General features: G+C 40.7%; 1 protein-coding gene across 4 annotated transcripts in view; it reads left to right on the top strand.

Moving 5' to 3' along the window:
* The first annotated feature begins 14,135 nt into the window (after positions 1–14,135).
* LOC129815061 (nuclear receptor coactivator 3-like) overlaps positions 14,136–16,998 on the top strand; it is a 42,305-nt gene continuing 39,442 nt past the window's right edge. For 2 of the 4 annotated variants that reach the window (XM_055868382.1, XM_055868381.1), the window contains exon 1: positions 14,141–14,285. The gene's annotated coding sequence lies outside the window, so the exon portion shown is untranslated. Of the gene's footprint in view, positions 14,286–16,998 lie in introns of all 4 variants that reach the window. The other 2 variants (XM_055868380.1, XM_055868379.1) reach the window with 2 other exon arrangements.

Genomic DNA, 16,998 nt, shown 5'->3' with positions numbered 1-16,998 from the left:
CCTTTGTTCAGATACACATTATTCCATTTCCATCTGTGGAACTTGTTCAGTTTATGTCTCAGTTGTTGAATCTTGTTATGTTCATACAAATATTTACACATGTTAAGTTTGCTGATAATAAACGCAGTTGACAGTGAGAGGACGTTTATTTTTTTGCTGAATTTAGTATCCAATAATATAGCTCGTGTTGTCAATGTGAGCAAAAATATGTCATCTTCTGTCTTGAAGTTGAGTTGAACTGAGATCTTTTGAGGACACATTTGTTATGAGGTAAGTGTATAAGTCCCTTTTGCCTGAATAGACTGTGCCATAGATGGGTTAGCTGACAACATCACGAAAACGATGAGCATGCTTCAATGGGGCAGAAGTCTGTGAGTTGTTGGGATTCTGGATGACCAGATAGCTACCAGCAATGACAAGAAACTGTCTTGTGTGGAATCATAAGTGCCTCGTTTGAACTAGTTTCATCTTGTTCTTGATGAATCTTGTTGTGAGGTGTTTTTACTGATTTCATATTATTGCTAATATAGCTAAAATTCATTAGCTAGCTAACCAACAACTGTAAACATGTATTTGAGAGACAACAGGTGCTAACTGTGCAAATGTATTTGTTTTCAATAAACATTGGAGAGAAATATAGTTTACATGTTGTCAACAATTTAAGCCAACCCCATCTGTTTTGCCCCATACTGTAGTTGCGAAAGTGTCGGTTTTGTTGCTAAACAACCAACCCTTCAATATAGAGCTCGCCAGCTTGTAGTCACAGATAGTAGAACATCTTTGTTGTAGTCCTAAAACCCGGAAATGTGTTACCTCCGACTGGTTCAGCCATCCCAATAGGGAAAATGAAAGGGGAAAGAGTTAGGTTTGGGATAAACGCAGAAAATAAGGTCTGAGGTTAACACAGGCTTAGGAGATCTTACATTTTGTTCTATTAGATAATACCAGTCAGTTAAGATTACCTTTCTGAATTATGAAGCCTTTGGGGCTTTGTGTTTTTTGTTTATTACATAAATGCTTCAAAATTCACAAATTGACATTAGCTGATGAAGATTCTCAGAAAACAAAACATATGATCTATGCCTGTATTTACCACATACCTTATTTTTGGCGTTTATCCAAAAACCCAACAATAACTCCATTAATTTCTCCATAGGCTTTGTCCAATGAACCATGCCGGAGTTGGTACCTACAAAAATACACCATTACTATTTGTAGTTTGTACAGTTTTGCCTAACCTGAAGGTGAATAGCGACCTCTTGTGGAGCCATACGCTAAAGCACTGCATGTCAACCCTGTCTGACCTCTTTGCAAGTTGGGTAAATATTTTTTCTTTGCTGTTTTCATTTAGTTTTATATTTCTTTAAAAAGACCATGGCTATGCACAATTTTGTCACAGTAGGCTAACTGCCAGGTGGTTCCAGGTGCGAAATAAATAGCTGAAATCTTACTAGGCGATGAGAATTCTTTAATTTGCTGAAAAGCTAGCTCTTAATAAGTATACCTGACTATATGAGAAAAATTCTCACCAAACGTCTGGCTGTATGCAGTTAGACTAATAGTCTGCCACTAACAGGGATGTACACAAATTTGTGCCCAAAATTTAAGAGAAATAAGATTTTTAATATTTTATTTCAGCTCATGAAACATGGGGCCAACGCTTAACATGTTGCATTTATATTTTTGCTCAGTGTATTATGCTAAATTGATTCCAGATATGCTTCTCTTGGCTGAGGTCCAAATCCGAATCTTAATATGCTCTTTGATAGGCTGAAAATAAGGGCGATTTCTGATGCATTTCTGAGTTTTCGGCACATGCTTAATAATTGGACAAATATGAAATCCATCTTTTTCTTTTATGCACAAATCATTTTGGGATTTCCTCTGGATATCATACATGGTATGGTCAGATATTGACTCATTAGATATCCTGAGATGGGCCTATGTGGACATCTTACTTTTTCTATTTGATGACAAATACGTGTGCTTTTTTCATCCATAACAAACAGAGGTATTGAGGGTGTGCAAGTTTTATTTTCTGTAAAAGAAAACAGATTGTTTTGTAGAAAACATTGGCCTACATTTGCATCATTACAGAAAACATGTTTTGTGATTGGTTCTCTGGATTTGCTATGCTGTATTTGTTTTTATAGAAATAGCAGAGATGTGCTTTGGAAATAGCAACTTGGATTAAATATAATGATGTTAGCCTTTCCGTGCCTTGTAGTTAATTACTGAATGTGGTGCACTTGTATGCTCAGATATGTCACCTTCACGTGAAGAAGCATGTTAAGTTTAGGTAACAGGTAAAATAATTTGGGTGCTGGACATTGGTGAATCCAGGTGAAAGCTATGATCCCTTATTGATGTCACTTGTTAAATCTACTTCAATCAGTGTAGAGGAGGGAGCATCCTGATCAAGCTCTGAGGCTGAAATTGAATCTGATCCGCCTGTCAGGAGTGAAGCTCACCCACTCTGTAAATGTAAAAATTATCTATAAAACATGAAGTGTCCGTTTACCGTGAGTTTCTCGTGATCTCAACAAAGCAACTTTTGTTATGTTGTGATCATGAGACAAATATATTGTAATCTCAACAAAACATCTTTGGTATGTTGTGATCGTGAGATAAATAATTAATGATCTCGACATAAGGGAATACTTTTTTTATTCATATGTCCTCTCTGGACTTCCGTAACTTTGAGCACCTTTTATCTCTTGAAAATATAACTTCCTGAGCACTTCTACAATGGGTAAATATGTATGGAAGGTTTTGTTCAAATCAAAAAGGTTGTTGTCAAAAAGTGATTGAATTAAAATGGACTTACTCCAATTGAAACCTTCAAGGACATGCCTACATGTAAGTATTCCTACAATATCCTGTTGAACGTGAGGAAATGTGTAATTCAAAATTCTGTATTAAACCATCATCCAACCTGCAAGTGTAGCCTGAGGTATTTCAGTGAGACTTAAGTATTCTCTTTACTCCCAGAGGTAAATGCCTAGGCTTCAGCACAGTGGACTGACAAAGGGCTCTTTCCTCTGCTCAGACGTTGTTTACGCCTGCCAGATCTCACAACGCCTGGATAGGTATTTTGCGTATCAGCTTACCACATATGTTATAGCAATCTGGTTACCGACTGCATAGTCGGTGACATGGTACGCAACCGTTGCATAAAACCTCTGAGCAGGGGAACGTGACTAAATCCTTGTGGAATGTACAGTTGAAGTTGGAAGTTTACATATCCCTTAGCCAAATACATTTAAACTCCGTTTTTCACAATTCCTGACATTTAATCCTAGTAAAAATTTGCTGTCTTAGATCAGTTAGGATCACCACTTTATTTTAAGAATGTAAAATGTCAGATTAATAGTAGAGAGAATGACTTATTTCAGCTTTTCTTTCTTTCATCACATTCCCATTGGGTCAGAAGTTTACATACACTCAATTAGTATTTGGTAGCATTGCCTTTAAATTGTTTAACTTGGGTCAAACATTTTAGGTAGCCTTCTACAAGCTTCCCACAATAAGTTGGGTGAATTTTGGCCCATTCCTCCTGACACAGCTGGTGTAACTGAGTCAGGTTTGTAGGCCTCCTTGCTCACACACGCTTTTTCAGTTCTGCCCACGCATTTTCTATAGGATTGAGGTCAGGGCTTTGTGATGGCCACTCCAATACCTTGACGTTGTTGTCCTTAAGCCATTTTGCCACAACTTTGGAAGCATGTTTAGGGTCATTGTCCATTTGGAAGACCCATTTGCGACCAAGCTTTAACTTCCTGACTGATGTCTTGAGATGTTGCTTCAATATATCCACATAATATTCCTGCCTCATGATGCCATCTATTTTTTGAAGTGCACCAGTCCCTCCTGCAGCAAAGCACCACCACAACATGATGCTGCCAGCCCGGTGCTTCACGGTTGGGATTGTTTTCTTCAGCTTGCAAACCTCCCCCTTTTTCCTCCAAACATAACGATGGTCATTATAGCATTACAGTTCTATTTTTGTTTCATCAGACCAGAGGACATTTCTCCAAAAAGTACGATCTTTGTCCCTATGTACAGTTGCAAACCGTAGTCTTGCTTTTTTATGGCGGGTTTGGAGCAGTGGCTTCTTCCTTGTTGAGCGGCCTTTCAAGGTATGTCAATATAGGACTCGTTTTACTGTGGATATAGATACTTTTGTACCTGTTTCCTCCAGCATCTTCACAAGGTCCTTTGCTGCTGTTCTTTGATTGATTTGCACTTTTCACACCAAAGTACGTTCATCTCTAGGAGACAGAACGTGTCTCAATCCTGAGCGGTATGATGGCTGCGTGGTCCCATGGTGTTTATACTTGCGTACTATTGTTTGTACAGATGAACGTGATACCTTCAGGCGTTTGGAAATTGCTCCCAAGGATGAACCAGACTTGTGGAGGTCTACTATTCTTTTTCTGAGGTCTTGGCTGATTTCTGTTGATTTTCCCATGATGTCAAGCAAAGAGTCACTGAGTTTGAAAGTATGCCTTGAAATACATCTACAGGTACACCTCCAATTGACTCAAATGATGTCAATTAGCCTATCAGAGGCTTCTAAAGCCATGACATAATTTTCTGGAATTTTCCAAGCTGTTTAAAGGCACAGTCAACTTAGTGTATGTAAACTTCTGACCCACTGGAATTGTGATACAGTGAATTATAAGTGAAATAATCTGTCTGTAAACAATTGTTGGAAAAATTACTTGTGTCATGCACAAAGTAGATGTCCTAACCGACTTGCCAAAACTATAGTTCGTTAACAAGAAATTTGTGGAGTGGTTGAAAAATGAGTTTTAATGAATCCAACCTAAGTGTATGTAAACTTCCAACTTCAACTGTATATGAACCAGACCAGGTTCAAACACTGTCAGACACACATATCTATGATGCACTGCTTACTCTTTGAGGAAAAGAGACTAGTCGAAGACGTCACTTTAAACTGCAAAGATGCAGCCTTGCCTTGGGTAGAGTATGTCCTCTCCTTGACCTCTCCGTCCTCCTCTCCTCCGTGTCCCGGAAACCGATAAGTGGCCGAGTGGTTGAGGAAAGTATCAATTCATTAGTAGGTGGATGGATGAGTATACTTCCCTCCACAATTGACCTACTTATGCAAAGGATACACAAGAGGTTCCTACCAGCAGCTAGGGCAGAAGTGTTTTAAAATCTGCCACACCCCCTTTGAATCAGCTGTTGGTTTCTCAAAGGAGAAAAGCATATGCACACATTTCAATACTGTATTTATGGTTTTATCTATAACATGTCTTACACAACTAGTTACATTTGATTTTTATCACTTTACACATTTATTTTGGGATTCCACCCCTGTAAATATAATTTTCTTGATGATGTGGGAGTGGGGAAGGAGAGTCTCATTTCATGCAAGCACATTTGTTTCTATGCTTACTGTCCTCGCCTTTACTCCTCGATTACCTTTGAGGAGAGGAGGCAGGCAACACCCATTGAGATTCTCCCCTTGACTTCTCTCCAATAGATTCTCCCTCTCTGGTGGTCTATGGCTCAGTGTCTGTTAGAAAGCACTCCACTAGATGTCACCCTCCAGCTTGACTTGTAGCAGATATCTTGACAATTTTGCTATGAACAGCTGCCACAGGCCCCTTGCTGCATTAATAAATCACAACATTCTCATAATGCCTGGGAAAAGCTTTCATGTGCAAAGGAGACAAAAAAGCTTTGAATGCTCTGAGGGAAAAGGAGGAACATTATTAGCTAAGGTACGTATGTCATTGCTCCTTGAAGAGCACTGGTTGATGAGTACATTATTTTTTTCAGTCACACTGTATTTAGCCTAATTTATGAATCTTTAATCTACATCTCACCTATCCAAACCTATTGGATCTCATCCCATAACTGCAGAGGAATGGCACACCTAAAAGCAGTCATCATTTTGAGATAATATGGCCAGGTGACAAGAAGTGGATGTGTAGTTAAGCAATAAGGCCCACGGGGGTGTGGTATATAGCCAATATACCACGGCTGTTCTTAGGCATGACGCAGAGGTGACATATTTCTATTATAAACTGGTTACCAATGTAATTAGAGCAATACAAATAAATATTTTGTCATACCCGGCTGTCAGCCAATAAAATTTGATTCGATTTATAAGCAGCTTTCAATGACCTGTCAAGAAAGAAAGCTACTACCAAGTTTCACCCTTTTCCCCTGTGCTAGAAGAACTTATCATTGAATGGCCATGATCTACAGTATCTCTATATACAAGCCATGGGTTTAGACACATAGTGATCACCTTAGCTCTATATAAAATATTATACACTGCCTAATCCAATGCACAATAGAAGCATCCCTCTCAATTGTTGTGGGCTGCGCTGTGCAGGACTTGTAGAAGCCATCTACCCGTCTGAAATGAGATATATCTGAAAAATGGAGTTCATGGACAAAGGTTTCTAGGAAGGAACATGTGACATGGATGCTTTTTGAACCTTTTCCCAGTGATATTTCAATTATAGAGTTTTATTATTTTCTCTGTGGAAAATCTTGACATAGCACTACGGGGAAATGTTGACCGTAGAGGGCACTTTATCTACACTAAATTAGTCTCCTTGTTGATTTAATATATTTCAGACTTGAAAGTATATTCATTTGTTCTGTAGTTTTATTTCATGCAATGATGGCACCTGAAAGACATAATGTATTCACATGGAACTAAAAGGTGTGCAAAAGAAGGAGCAAAAACAATCTATAAAAAAAAAACACACAGTAAAATGTCCGGTGAATGTTCTGTTTTTATATGATACGATATACTTGATTGTCCATTTACATGTAAATTAATTTGGTGACGTCAGCATACAAATACACAAAACAAAGTATCACATGCTGTATGGAAAACTAGAAAATTTGTACACAATTTCCTTTCCACATATTCAAAGTCTCTGTGGCCTACTGTCCGACCGAGTTGTGGGCCTGCATCTGTCCTATGTCCCACTGTTCAGCAGCCTGATGGCTGATGGAATGAAACTTGCCCTGCTCCTATTCTTACTCAACAGTGGGACCCTTAATCTCCTTCCGGAGGGCAGCCCCTCAAAACATTCGGGCAAGATTGTGTGTGGGGTGCTCTATGATGTGTTTGGCCGTGTCCCTTGCTCGTTTTATCATAGAGGCCCTTAAGCCCCCTGCAATGCAGCCTGCAGAGCTTGGATCCCAGGTTCACAGTCCGCCCGAGGATACCCTTATCAGCAACTGACAGCCTACTGTACCAGGCAAGGAAACAGAAAGTCAACACACTCTCTATATGGCAGGTGTAATAGTTGGAGAGTATCCGGGTGTTGGTATTAATTTGTCTCAGTCTGCGCATAAGGTACAGCCGTGGTTGGCATTTTAATTGATGTTCTGAGTGTTGGCATTAAAAGAGAGTGGGCTATCCCTGATAGTTCCCATGCACTTAAAGCTTCCCACTCAGTCTACCTCTTCACCGCCCAGGACTAGGTGGCTCACTGGGTCTGTCTTCCTCCCGAAATTAATGAGCAATTCTTTTTTGGGGTTGATGTTGAGTGTGAGGTAGTTGTTATTGCACCAGTCATGGATCCTGTTTACTTCTATTTGGAAATGCAGTGTGTCATCTGAGAGGTTGACAAGGGTGGTGTCATCTACATATTTTGTTGCCAAGCAGTCTCTGTCGGAACTTCTCAGGTCATTGGTGTATATGGAGAATAGCACTGGAGCGATGACCGTTCCTTAGGGGTAACTGGTAGATGTACACAGAGGATGGAATGTTGTGTTGTTGAACTTGACATATTGTCCCCAATCAGCAGGAAGTCCAAGACCCAAAAGGTAATACTGGGGTCCACCTGTAAGTGGGAGAGTGTGTCACAGAGAAGGTGAGGCTGCATGCAGTTAAACGCCAAGAAGAAGTCCAGGAAAAGGATGCACACCTATGGAGGCTGGTGGGAGGAGCAATAGAAAGACTGACTCATTGTAATGTCTGGATTGAAATGAATGGAATAGTATCGGACATATGGAAACCACATGTTTGATTCTGTTCCACCAATTCCATTCCAGCCATTACAATGAGCCTGCCCTCCTGTAGCTCCTCCCACCAGCCTCCACTGACGCACACATAAGAGTGAGGCCTCTCCATGTGTGTCACGGCACTGTGCATCTCCGTCAGGACTGCATCCTCCACTGATCTGTTCTTTATGTATGCAAACTGCATTGGGTCAAGGGCTCCATCCACATGAGACCTGAGATGTGTGGGTATCAAGCGCTCAAGGCACTTGACAACGACTGACGTTAACGCCACAGGACGATAGTCATTCAGCTCCGCTGGATTGTTCTCCTTTGGAAATAGTCGGATCTCAGACGTCTTCCAGAGTGAGGGAACCATGTGTTCTGATAAGGAGCTGTTAAAGAGCACGCGGAAGATGTCTGCCAGATCATCTGAGCATTCCTTCAGTAGCTGTCCCTTGATGTTGTCTGGTCCGGGTGCTTTGATGGATTTTACTCTCTTGAAGACCCGTCTCACCACCTCTTCTCAATGGTTGATGCCTCCCCTCCATCCAGAGCCTGGAAGTCCAGTTGTTCCCTCAGGCTTTCTGTTACATTGGAGAAGTTGTGATTATCAAAATGACAGTAAAAAAGTGTTGAGTTCATTGACAAACTGTCCCTAGTCATTTATGTTTTTTTCCTTGTTTTTTTTGGCTTGCCCTGTGAGGGTTGCCAGACCCTGCCAGGGCTGCCTGAGCTTCCCATGATTTACACTTTTTTTGTAGTTGTCCTTAGCCTGGTCTATTTGTTCTTTTACTGTCCTCTGCAGGGTTTTCACTTCCTCTTGGTTGCCAGCAGAAAAAGCTGTCTGTTTCATCTTAAGTGTCTGTTTAAACTCTGTAGTAATCCAAGGCTTGTGGATAGCATTTAACCATCTTTGTGGAGACTAATATGCCCTCACAGAAATGTATATTTGCAGTCACTGCTGATACTGACTCCTCAAGGGTATGGTCCACTATAAAAATTTCCCAGTTTATACAGGCAAAACAGCCTTGCAGGCATTCTATAGCTTTCTATGACCATATATGGACTGCCCTTTCCTTAATATTTTCCTGTTTCAGTTTCAATGTTGGCAGTAATTTAATTGCATAGTGGTCCGATGTGCTCACTAGGGGCTTCTGCAGTGACTTATATGCCCTTTAATATTACCAGCACAAATCCAATTTACTATCTCCCCCTATGCTACAAGTAACATACTGTTCATAGTTTGGTAGGACAGTGAGCGAGAGTTAAAATAAACGAGTATGGTTTTGGGTGCTTCAGGGGACGTCTTCCAGCGTGTTGATGCATTGGTAGATGGTTTGAGCAGCAGTTGTAGAATCTGCTGTGGGTGGTAAATAAACAGTTGTGATAAACACTTGTCCAAATTCCCTTGGGAGATAAAGGGCGCAGTGAAATGCATCATAGTTCAACATCTTTTGTGCAGATAGTGCTCTTGATGGTAATGGAAGAAAACCAGCATTTGTTTACGTAAAAACACTCCCCTCCTCCTGTTGCTTTACCGGTGATTGACAGGTCACGATCTGTGCGAATGGGACCATAAAATCCATTCAATTTCAGCGCGTCATTAGAAATGTCATCAGATAACCAAGTCTCTGTAAAACAGAGAATGCAATCATCTCTATATTCACTCAGAAAGCGGGAATTGGCGTTGAGCTCATCATTTTGGTTTCTTATTGATCTCACGTTGGCAAAAAGGATGTTGGGGAGTGGCGGATTGTTCTTATGTTTTTGAAGTTTCCTTCTCTTCCATTGAACATTCCATGTTGTATTGATCTCCTGCGGCAATGCGCTTGTGTCATAGTTTTCTCTGCCGGTCTATGATGATTTGATATCAACAAGTTCGTGTCTGTTGTACCTGATACTCCATCCATGTATTCCACCTGCATCTCCAAACTTTAAGGGGACCTCCACAAGCAGATTCAGGCATGTGATCAAAACAAAAGCCAATTGTAAATCCATCTTATGTAGGCTACTACCCATGAAATACATTCAAGAATCATTAACATGGGAATTATGAAATATTTGTCTGTGAGTTCAACTGAGCAGGCCTCTAAAGCAAACTATCAAACACCTATCATTCTCAAATGTACATTTGAATACCTTTATATCAGCTGGATAAAAATAAATGTATCATATTGTGTGTGTGTGTGTGTGATTCTCTCTTTTTCTCTCTCCCTGTAAGTAAACTCAATATTTTCCTTGAAAATAACAAATTAATTCAATATTGAACATTCTCTGCCCTTTTCATTTGTGCTTTATCTATCAATTTCACATTTCTTTGTCAAATCATATTCATAAATTGTGCCCATGTACTGCAATGGACTGTATCTCTGTTTGTCTTCATCATGATCCTAAACCCTTGAATCTGAGTGCAATTGAAACAAAGTGGGGGGAGGGGGAAGGGGTGATGAGCTGAGAGGCATCCGATTGGTTGTTTGCAGGTAAAGCAATCTGCAAATGCATTAATTATTAGGGGGCTATCTCCTGTCCTTTCAAACTGTTATCTCCTGTCTTTTCATACTGGAGAGGCAGAGTGGGAAGGGGGTTGGGATGTAGCGTCTCACACTCACTGACAGAGGGGGAGGTCAGTTTGCGGTGTGTTATGGGGGAGGGGGCACAAACAGAGGGCCATAGGCCCCTTTTTAGGTCTCTGTGGAATGTAATTGAGGCTCACTCTTTAAAACACAAGCAAACAACCAGGAAAACAGATGATTCATAATCACAGTGTTGGCTTTCTGGCTGTGGTGATATCTGTTATAAACATAGCATCTCAGTTTAATGCTGTTTATCAAATGCAAGTGAACTCTCGTAGCATAATATTATGGGAAAGAGTCCATATCAAACTTCCTCTGTCAAGACTAAATGTCTGTCTAGTGTCACAAATAATGCTTCCTTTTGTGTTTTGAGTTCATGCGGATCAATAACCTAAATAAAATTGCTATGTTTGTCGTTAAAATCTGTATACAATTGGCTGGACTGCATAAATCTCTTTGAGCTTGAAACTTGGGACTCAGCTGAGGCAATGAACTTCACAGATTTTTTTCTACAACACCCCTTTGAAGGTGACATCAAAGAGGCCTTGCATGTAAGTAAAACTTTTAAGAGACACACTGTGTATCAGGTGGGCTATTTTTTTCCATTATATATTATTTCTGTCAACGTTTCCCCTTTCATTTGTAGACGGGTTAAGGTAAAATATGTCCAGACAGGAAACAGCAAGCAAGAAGCTAATTACCAAGTGTTACACCAAAGACGGTACAGTATGAATATAGGCTAAAACTGCTTCTCCAATAGAAATCCCCGATCAAACTTGTAATGTTCCCTCTAAACTGTTCATGTGTGCGGGCACGCAGCTCCCCGGGGATGCCTTGCGCTAATAAGCAAGAGATAGAACTTCACTCAACTTTCTAGAGTTTTCCCCGTTAACACTATCAACGTTTCCCTTTACTGTGGGAATGGTGATCGAATCAACACAATTTTAGCCACTTTCAATGCATTATACCAAAACAAAACAAACTATGCAAGACTTTTAGTATGCGAAGCTAACTATGTAAGAGATTTTGTTGTAGGCAGGAAGCATCTGGGTAGGATTATGTTGCATTGACAGGCAAGACTCAGGCCCATACTCTAGTCTGCACAGACCGGTGTGCCATAACCAATCAGAGCTGCAGTAGGCCTATATGCATTCACTTTGAAATTGACTGTTTTTACAGCATGAGCGGTCATGAGTAATGTCCTTTTTTTGAGATCAAAGCGATAGCTACACGTAGCGACATTTGTACATTTTGTTAATATCTTTCCCTAGTTAGTGAGTTATTAGCCCAGTTATAGATAATTTGAAGACAGCAATAGGGGAGTGATTGCTTCCCACAAGAGCACAACATGTGTGCATTTTTAGACATCTTTGAAAAGTGAGTCAGGCAAAGAGTTATTTTTTTTGTCTTAAAGGGTCGGTATTGTATTTTGAGACAGGCTTGAATAAGCTATGTAGCCAATAGGCAGAGGGTATCATAGTTTGTCTGATTCTCTGTAATAATGGTATGGGAATAATTCTGCATTTTATTTTGTAAAGTGGTTTCTTGCATCACACAACAACATTTTCAGTCACCTCCTCCGAAGGACAAGTGGATAAACAGGTTAATGTCAAGCCCTGCATGTTTTATTTCTTCAAAAGTTTCATGGAATGTAGGCCTACATTGAACACCACACATTGGCTGCTACTGTAGACTGGAACAATAGAACAGCTATTTCCATCTTAAAATGTTATGGGATGCATTTTCTCAATTGTTTTTGATGGTAGACCACTCTGGTAGACCTACATTCTGATCAAATAGCCACAGTAGCCTACTTGAACACTTAAAGCAGGTACAGCCTCAGTGTTCACAGGAAACACACCGGAAGTTGCACAGAATTTTCACAACATTCAGGTTTGCGCTCAGCAGATCTGAAATTTGTTCAGTGATGAAAAAAATGTCAGGGAACATTGCTTGTAGGCGATGTCATGGTGGCGTTGGCGAGCTAAGCTCATGCATAGAAACAAGTCATCGGGTCTAACAGTTGTCTCGCGCTGAACTTCGCATGTGCAGGCCATCAAATCAAAGGCACTCCTTCGATATAGTTATTTTTGACAAATGAAAATGTGTCAGTTTGTCACTTTCATAAGGTTGGAGTAATAACATGTTCAACTACTTAAGTCATTTGACTATATATAAAATTAACAACTAACATTTTTTTTTTCGCTTGATAGGTTTGGTCTGTTTCGCAAGCGTTCCTGGAAGTCTCGCGATGATGCACCTCTGGGTGGTTAGACTGTTTCTCACCGGCGCTATCCTCCAACCATTCCCTCTTTCTACCCCTTTCCCCCCTCCCTCCCTCCATCTTTAGCCCTGACTCCCTCTGAACAGTTGAAATTCTACACTTGTGTGCTGAGAGATCACCATAGAGACAAATTCGTCACTATCTTCTGTGGCTCTTCTCCAGAGGGCAGTTGGGCCTCCCGAGTCCCTTCATCCTCCTATAGGGCGATTTGACTTCATAGTGTTTGCTACATAATTGCAAATTGTACCCTGACCACCGCTGCTCTCCAGTGCCAATGTGGTATATGGATATTGGCCGGTTTGTGTGTCAGTAGATAACATGCATGTTTTATATCCCCCTCATAATTGAAATGGTCTGAAAGTCTGAGGGTTGTGTGTGAGCGCATACTTGAGCTTGACTGCCAGTTAATGTGCAACTGTAAGGACTGGAAGTAAGGAAGCATTCTGAGGAAGCATAGGCTACATTTTGTATCATGCTTATGTATCCTTCTCCGTGTAACTGTTTACTCTAAATTCTGTATAATTTTGTATTTGTGTTAATATTCTTAAAGGATTATATAAAAAGGTCAACTCAACCCACTAATGTCTCTTTGGAAATTCATACTTGGAAACCTGCAAAGGTTACAACGGACCATGTTGAAAAATTAACCAAAATCATACAATCAAAGAAAATATGTAGACCTATATGAAATTTGGGGGGTTAATTCTAGCCTTGTTACAATTGCAGACTGAAACATTAGACCTGTCAATATCAATTTTTGAGACCTCATAGAATGATGTGTCTATAAAAGAAAATAGTTAACAGGGTTTCCTTATGGGGACTTGGCCTAATGGAAAATAGCATGTCACAACGGCCACGTGCACCGTTATCATGCATATCTCCATGAGCTGCTTTGGTGAGCTATAAATAAATGCATTGCTGCTGCCTGTCTCATAGGTAGGTTATTTAATTCGTGTACGTGTAGTCCATATTTAGAAAGGCCCATACATCTTTATGCTAATAGAGGAGGAAGACAACTACCCTACCCAGAAGCCCTGTCGCTCTGTTGCAAGATGGGTTGTAATCAGCACTCCAAACAATTGCTAAATGTTCCGTTTCGCAACGAAAACTAGGGTTTCTATTGGACAAATTCAGCCAATGGGAAGGTACCTACCTAAATCTGGCCAATAGAAACACTATTGTTCGTTGTAAAACAAAACGAGAGTTTCTATTGGACAAATTCAGGTAGGTCCCTTCTCGTTTCGTTCCCTTTGCTTTCGTTTAAGAAACGTTTTGCAACATAAGCGGCATAATGAATACGCCCCTGGCTTCTTGCGCTTTGGGAGTGTTTCCCATTTAAACAAGCACAGTGGTGAAGATGGCGGAGAGTTAATAGAGGTAAAAAAGAAACTGGAGTGGTAGACTCAATGAATGCATTGAAGCGGGTGAGTTTTTCTGCTAATAGCCGGTGTTTTCTTTTCAAGTTTTTAAAGTGTTTTGTTGATAACACTGATTTGGGTTTTAAACATGTGGCAAATGTTCCTGTTGATCTGATGTGCCGAGTTACTTGGAATAGGTAGAGGTTTCACCCGCCTCAATGCAACCAACCTACCTTGTAACGTTAGTTTCGATCGTGTTCGTTTATTTACGTAATTTTAGGCTGTATGAAGTGTTCTTTCTACCTGATGATGCGAGACCAAATTTGTCGTTTTGAATGTGCATTCCTCGAGGAGGTTTCGGACTGCTTTCATACCTACTCTTTTGTTACAAAGTTTATCCGAGGGGCAATTGATGGGCTATGTTCAGAACCAATTCTATTTCATTTCGACTGTGAGTGAACTCTTCTATTTGTGTAGTCTAGCAGGTTAAGTATCTCTGTGATTGTAACGGTTAATGACCCAGCACTACTATGTACAACGGAAAGGGGTGGGTTGGATACGGACGTCAGGCCACCCGTGAAACCCTCTAGTCTATGCTACATGTCACACATCGGTACAGAATAGGCTACTTATGACACCATATGTCTCAAGTTCACAGGCTACATTTTAATTTACTGTAGTGTAGACATTTGATGGTGCATGGTGTTGGTATAAATTTACGTGTGTGTGTGTTAGCGAGAACGTGTACTCTGCAGTGCAAACTCCTCATTGAGTTTTTAAAAATAAAATTAAAGGGTAACTACTGATCTCTGTATATGCTGAACATTCACTTTCTGGGGCGGTAAGGGAGCATTCTTTGAGAGCTTGCTCATGTAACTCGTCAGACAATGGAGCGTGAGTCATGTCGCTTGGATTTTTAAGGTTCAGGTCTAGGTGTGTGCAGTCAGTCTTTGCTTGCTGGCAGAACACGTGAATCTCAAGCACCCTTACTGATACTCACTCGCACATATACAGGAGGAGGACCTACACATCTCCTCTTGCAAGACTCAATGCTCTGTGTCTGGCTTCATACTTAAAAAAAAAATCTGTTGTGTTATAAGCCATGTCTATCTGTCAGTTTTCTAAGTAGGGACAGGAGTTTTTCCTAACAATGTGACCTGACCAAGAAAAGCTTGAGGCCCTAGTTATAACACATCCTCTCTCCTCCACACCACTACCCACACATGTGACATGTAAGGCTGGCGAGCATGGTGTCAGGTGAATGTGTGTGTGGTTTTTGGCTTGTTGGCCTGGAGTATGAATAAGGCCACTGAGCTAGCCTATTTACTGGGTGGTCTTCATGGTCTCTTAATTTTGAGATTAGGCCTATTTATTTATCATGAATAAATAATTAAATGTAATGCACTCTTACATCTTCTCTAGCAGTGTAGGCCTATATGTGTTAGTATGTTTGTAGGAGGGGAACAGTGGCCACTGTGGGAAATTACCCAATGAACTGCTGCTGCTACTCATATTCTTTGCAAATGGAGCCTCTGTATCCCCCTTCTCTCTCTCTCCCTTTCTTTCTGTCACACACAGGGTGTCAGGCTGCATTAACAATGAATCAATCTTCTGGGAGATTCTTTGACTACAGATGGGCTGAAGAAGTGACTTGGATGCATTGCTTTTGCTCTTTGTCCGTTTTGCTACTGTGTTCTCATTAACGGGTTTCGTCTCATGGGAGCGGGAACATCTCTCTCTCTCTCTGTGGTGTCAGAGCTTCGTAGCAGATGAACCAATCCATTGATTTACATGGCATATTGATTGGATACTGTTAGTGTGTTTTTTAGTTGGTGTTTGTCAGCAGTAAGACTTCAGGATTTGAAAGAGCATTCTTGGCCTTATTTAATTGTTAGTATAAGAAAATTGCCCTCATCCTTGCCACCTCAAAGCGTGGAGTTTTACTTCCATCAATAAGAATGAGCGGGAAAATAAGCGAATGCCTCATCACCTTTTGTGTGGTGGCGAGGACCTTTTTGATAACTACCTCCACTCTGTCTTTGTCACGCTGCATTTTTGCTCCATTGATGTCTGAATAGATGGCATTCTTTTAGTGTGTCGTAAGGGGTGTGTTTGTGTGTGTTACTGAGAGAGGATGGTGGATCAAAGGTATTTGGTGTGTGTGTGTGTGTGTGTGTGTGTGTGTGGAATTAACAAGATGAGTAGTGGGGAGATCGGAGTAGTGGCTGCGGAAGGGCTGTTGATGACACAGCGAGCTGAAAGGAAAGCCTGATTGTTTTCCTAATTGGAATTTGACTTTGACCTGTACCCTGTTTTTGAGGGTAAAAGAGGAGTGGTAGTGAGGAGCTTAAAGGGATAGGCTACATTGGGATTTGGGCAATATTTCCACAGTCAAATTAACTCATGGATAACATTTTTGTCTCTGCATCCAGTATGAAGGAAGTTGAAGGTAGTTTGTGAGCCAATGCTAACTAGCGTTACCACAATACCTGGAAGTATATGGTATCTACTAGCATAATAGCAGTTACCATAGACTTTGTCATTGCGCTAATGCTAGTTAGCAATTGTGCTAACCAACAGCGATTTAAGCATGTAAATCTTGGTTGGGCAACAAACAAAAACAAGTGGGATGCATGCCAGCAAAGCCACTACACAAAACTAATCAATACATTAATTGCACTATAACGGTGACAACCGGTGCCCACAAACCGCCTACATAAAGCTGTCCCAACAGTAGTCCCAACATTTTACCACCGATACACTTGGCTATCAGCAAAAC

This window comes from Salvelinus fontinalis, chromosome 18, assembly GCF_029448725.1.
Source record: "Salvelinus fontinalis isolate EN_2023a chromosome 18, ASM2944872v1, whole genome shotgun sequence".
Taxonomy (NCBI): Eukaryota; Metazoa; Chordata; class Actinopteri; order Salmoniformes; family Salmonidae; genus Salvelinus; species Salvelinus fontinalis.
The sequence above is the reverse complement of the archived record's forward strand: the minus strand, read 5'-3'. Positions and strand labels throughout refer to the sequence as shown.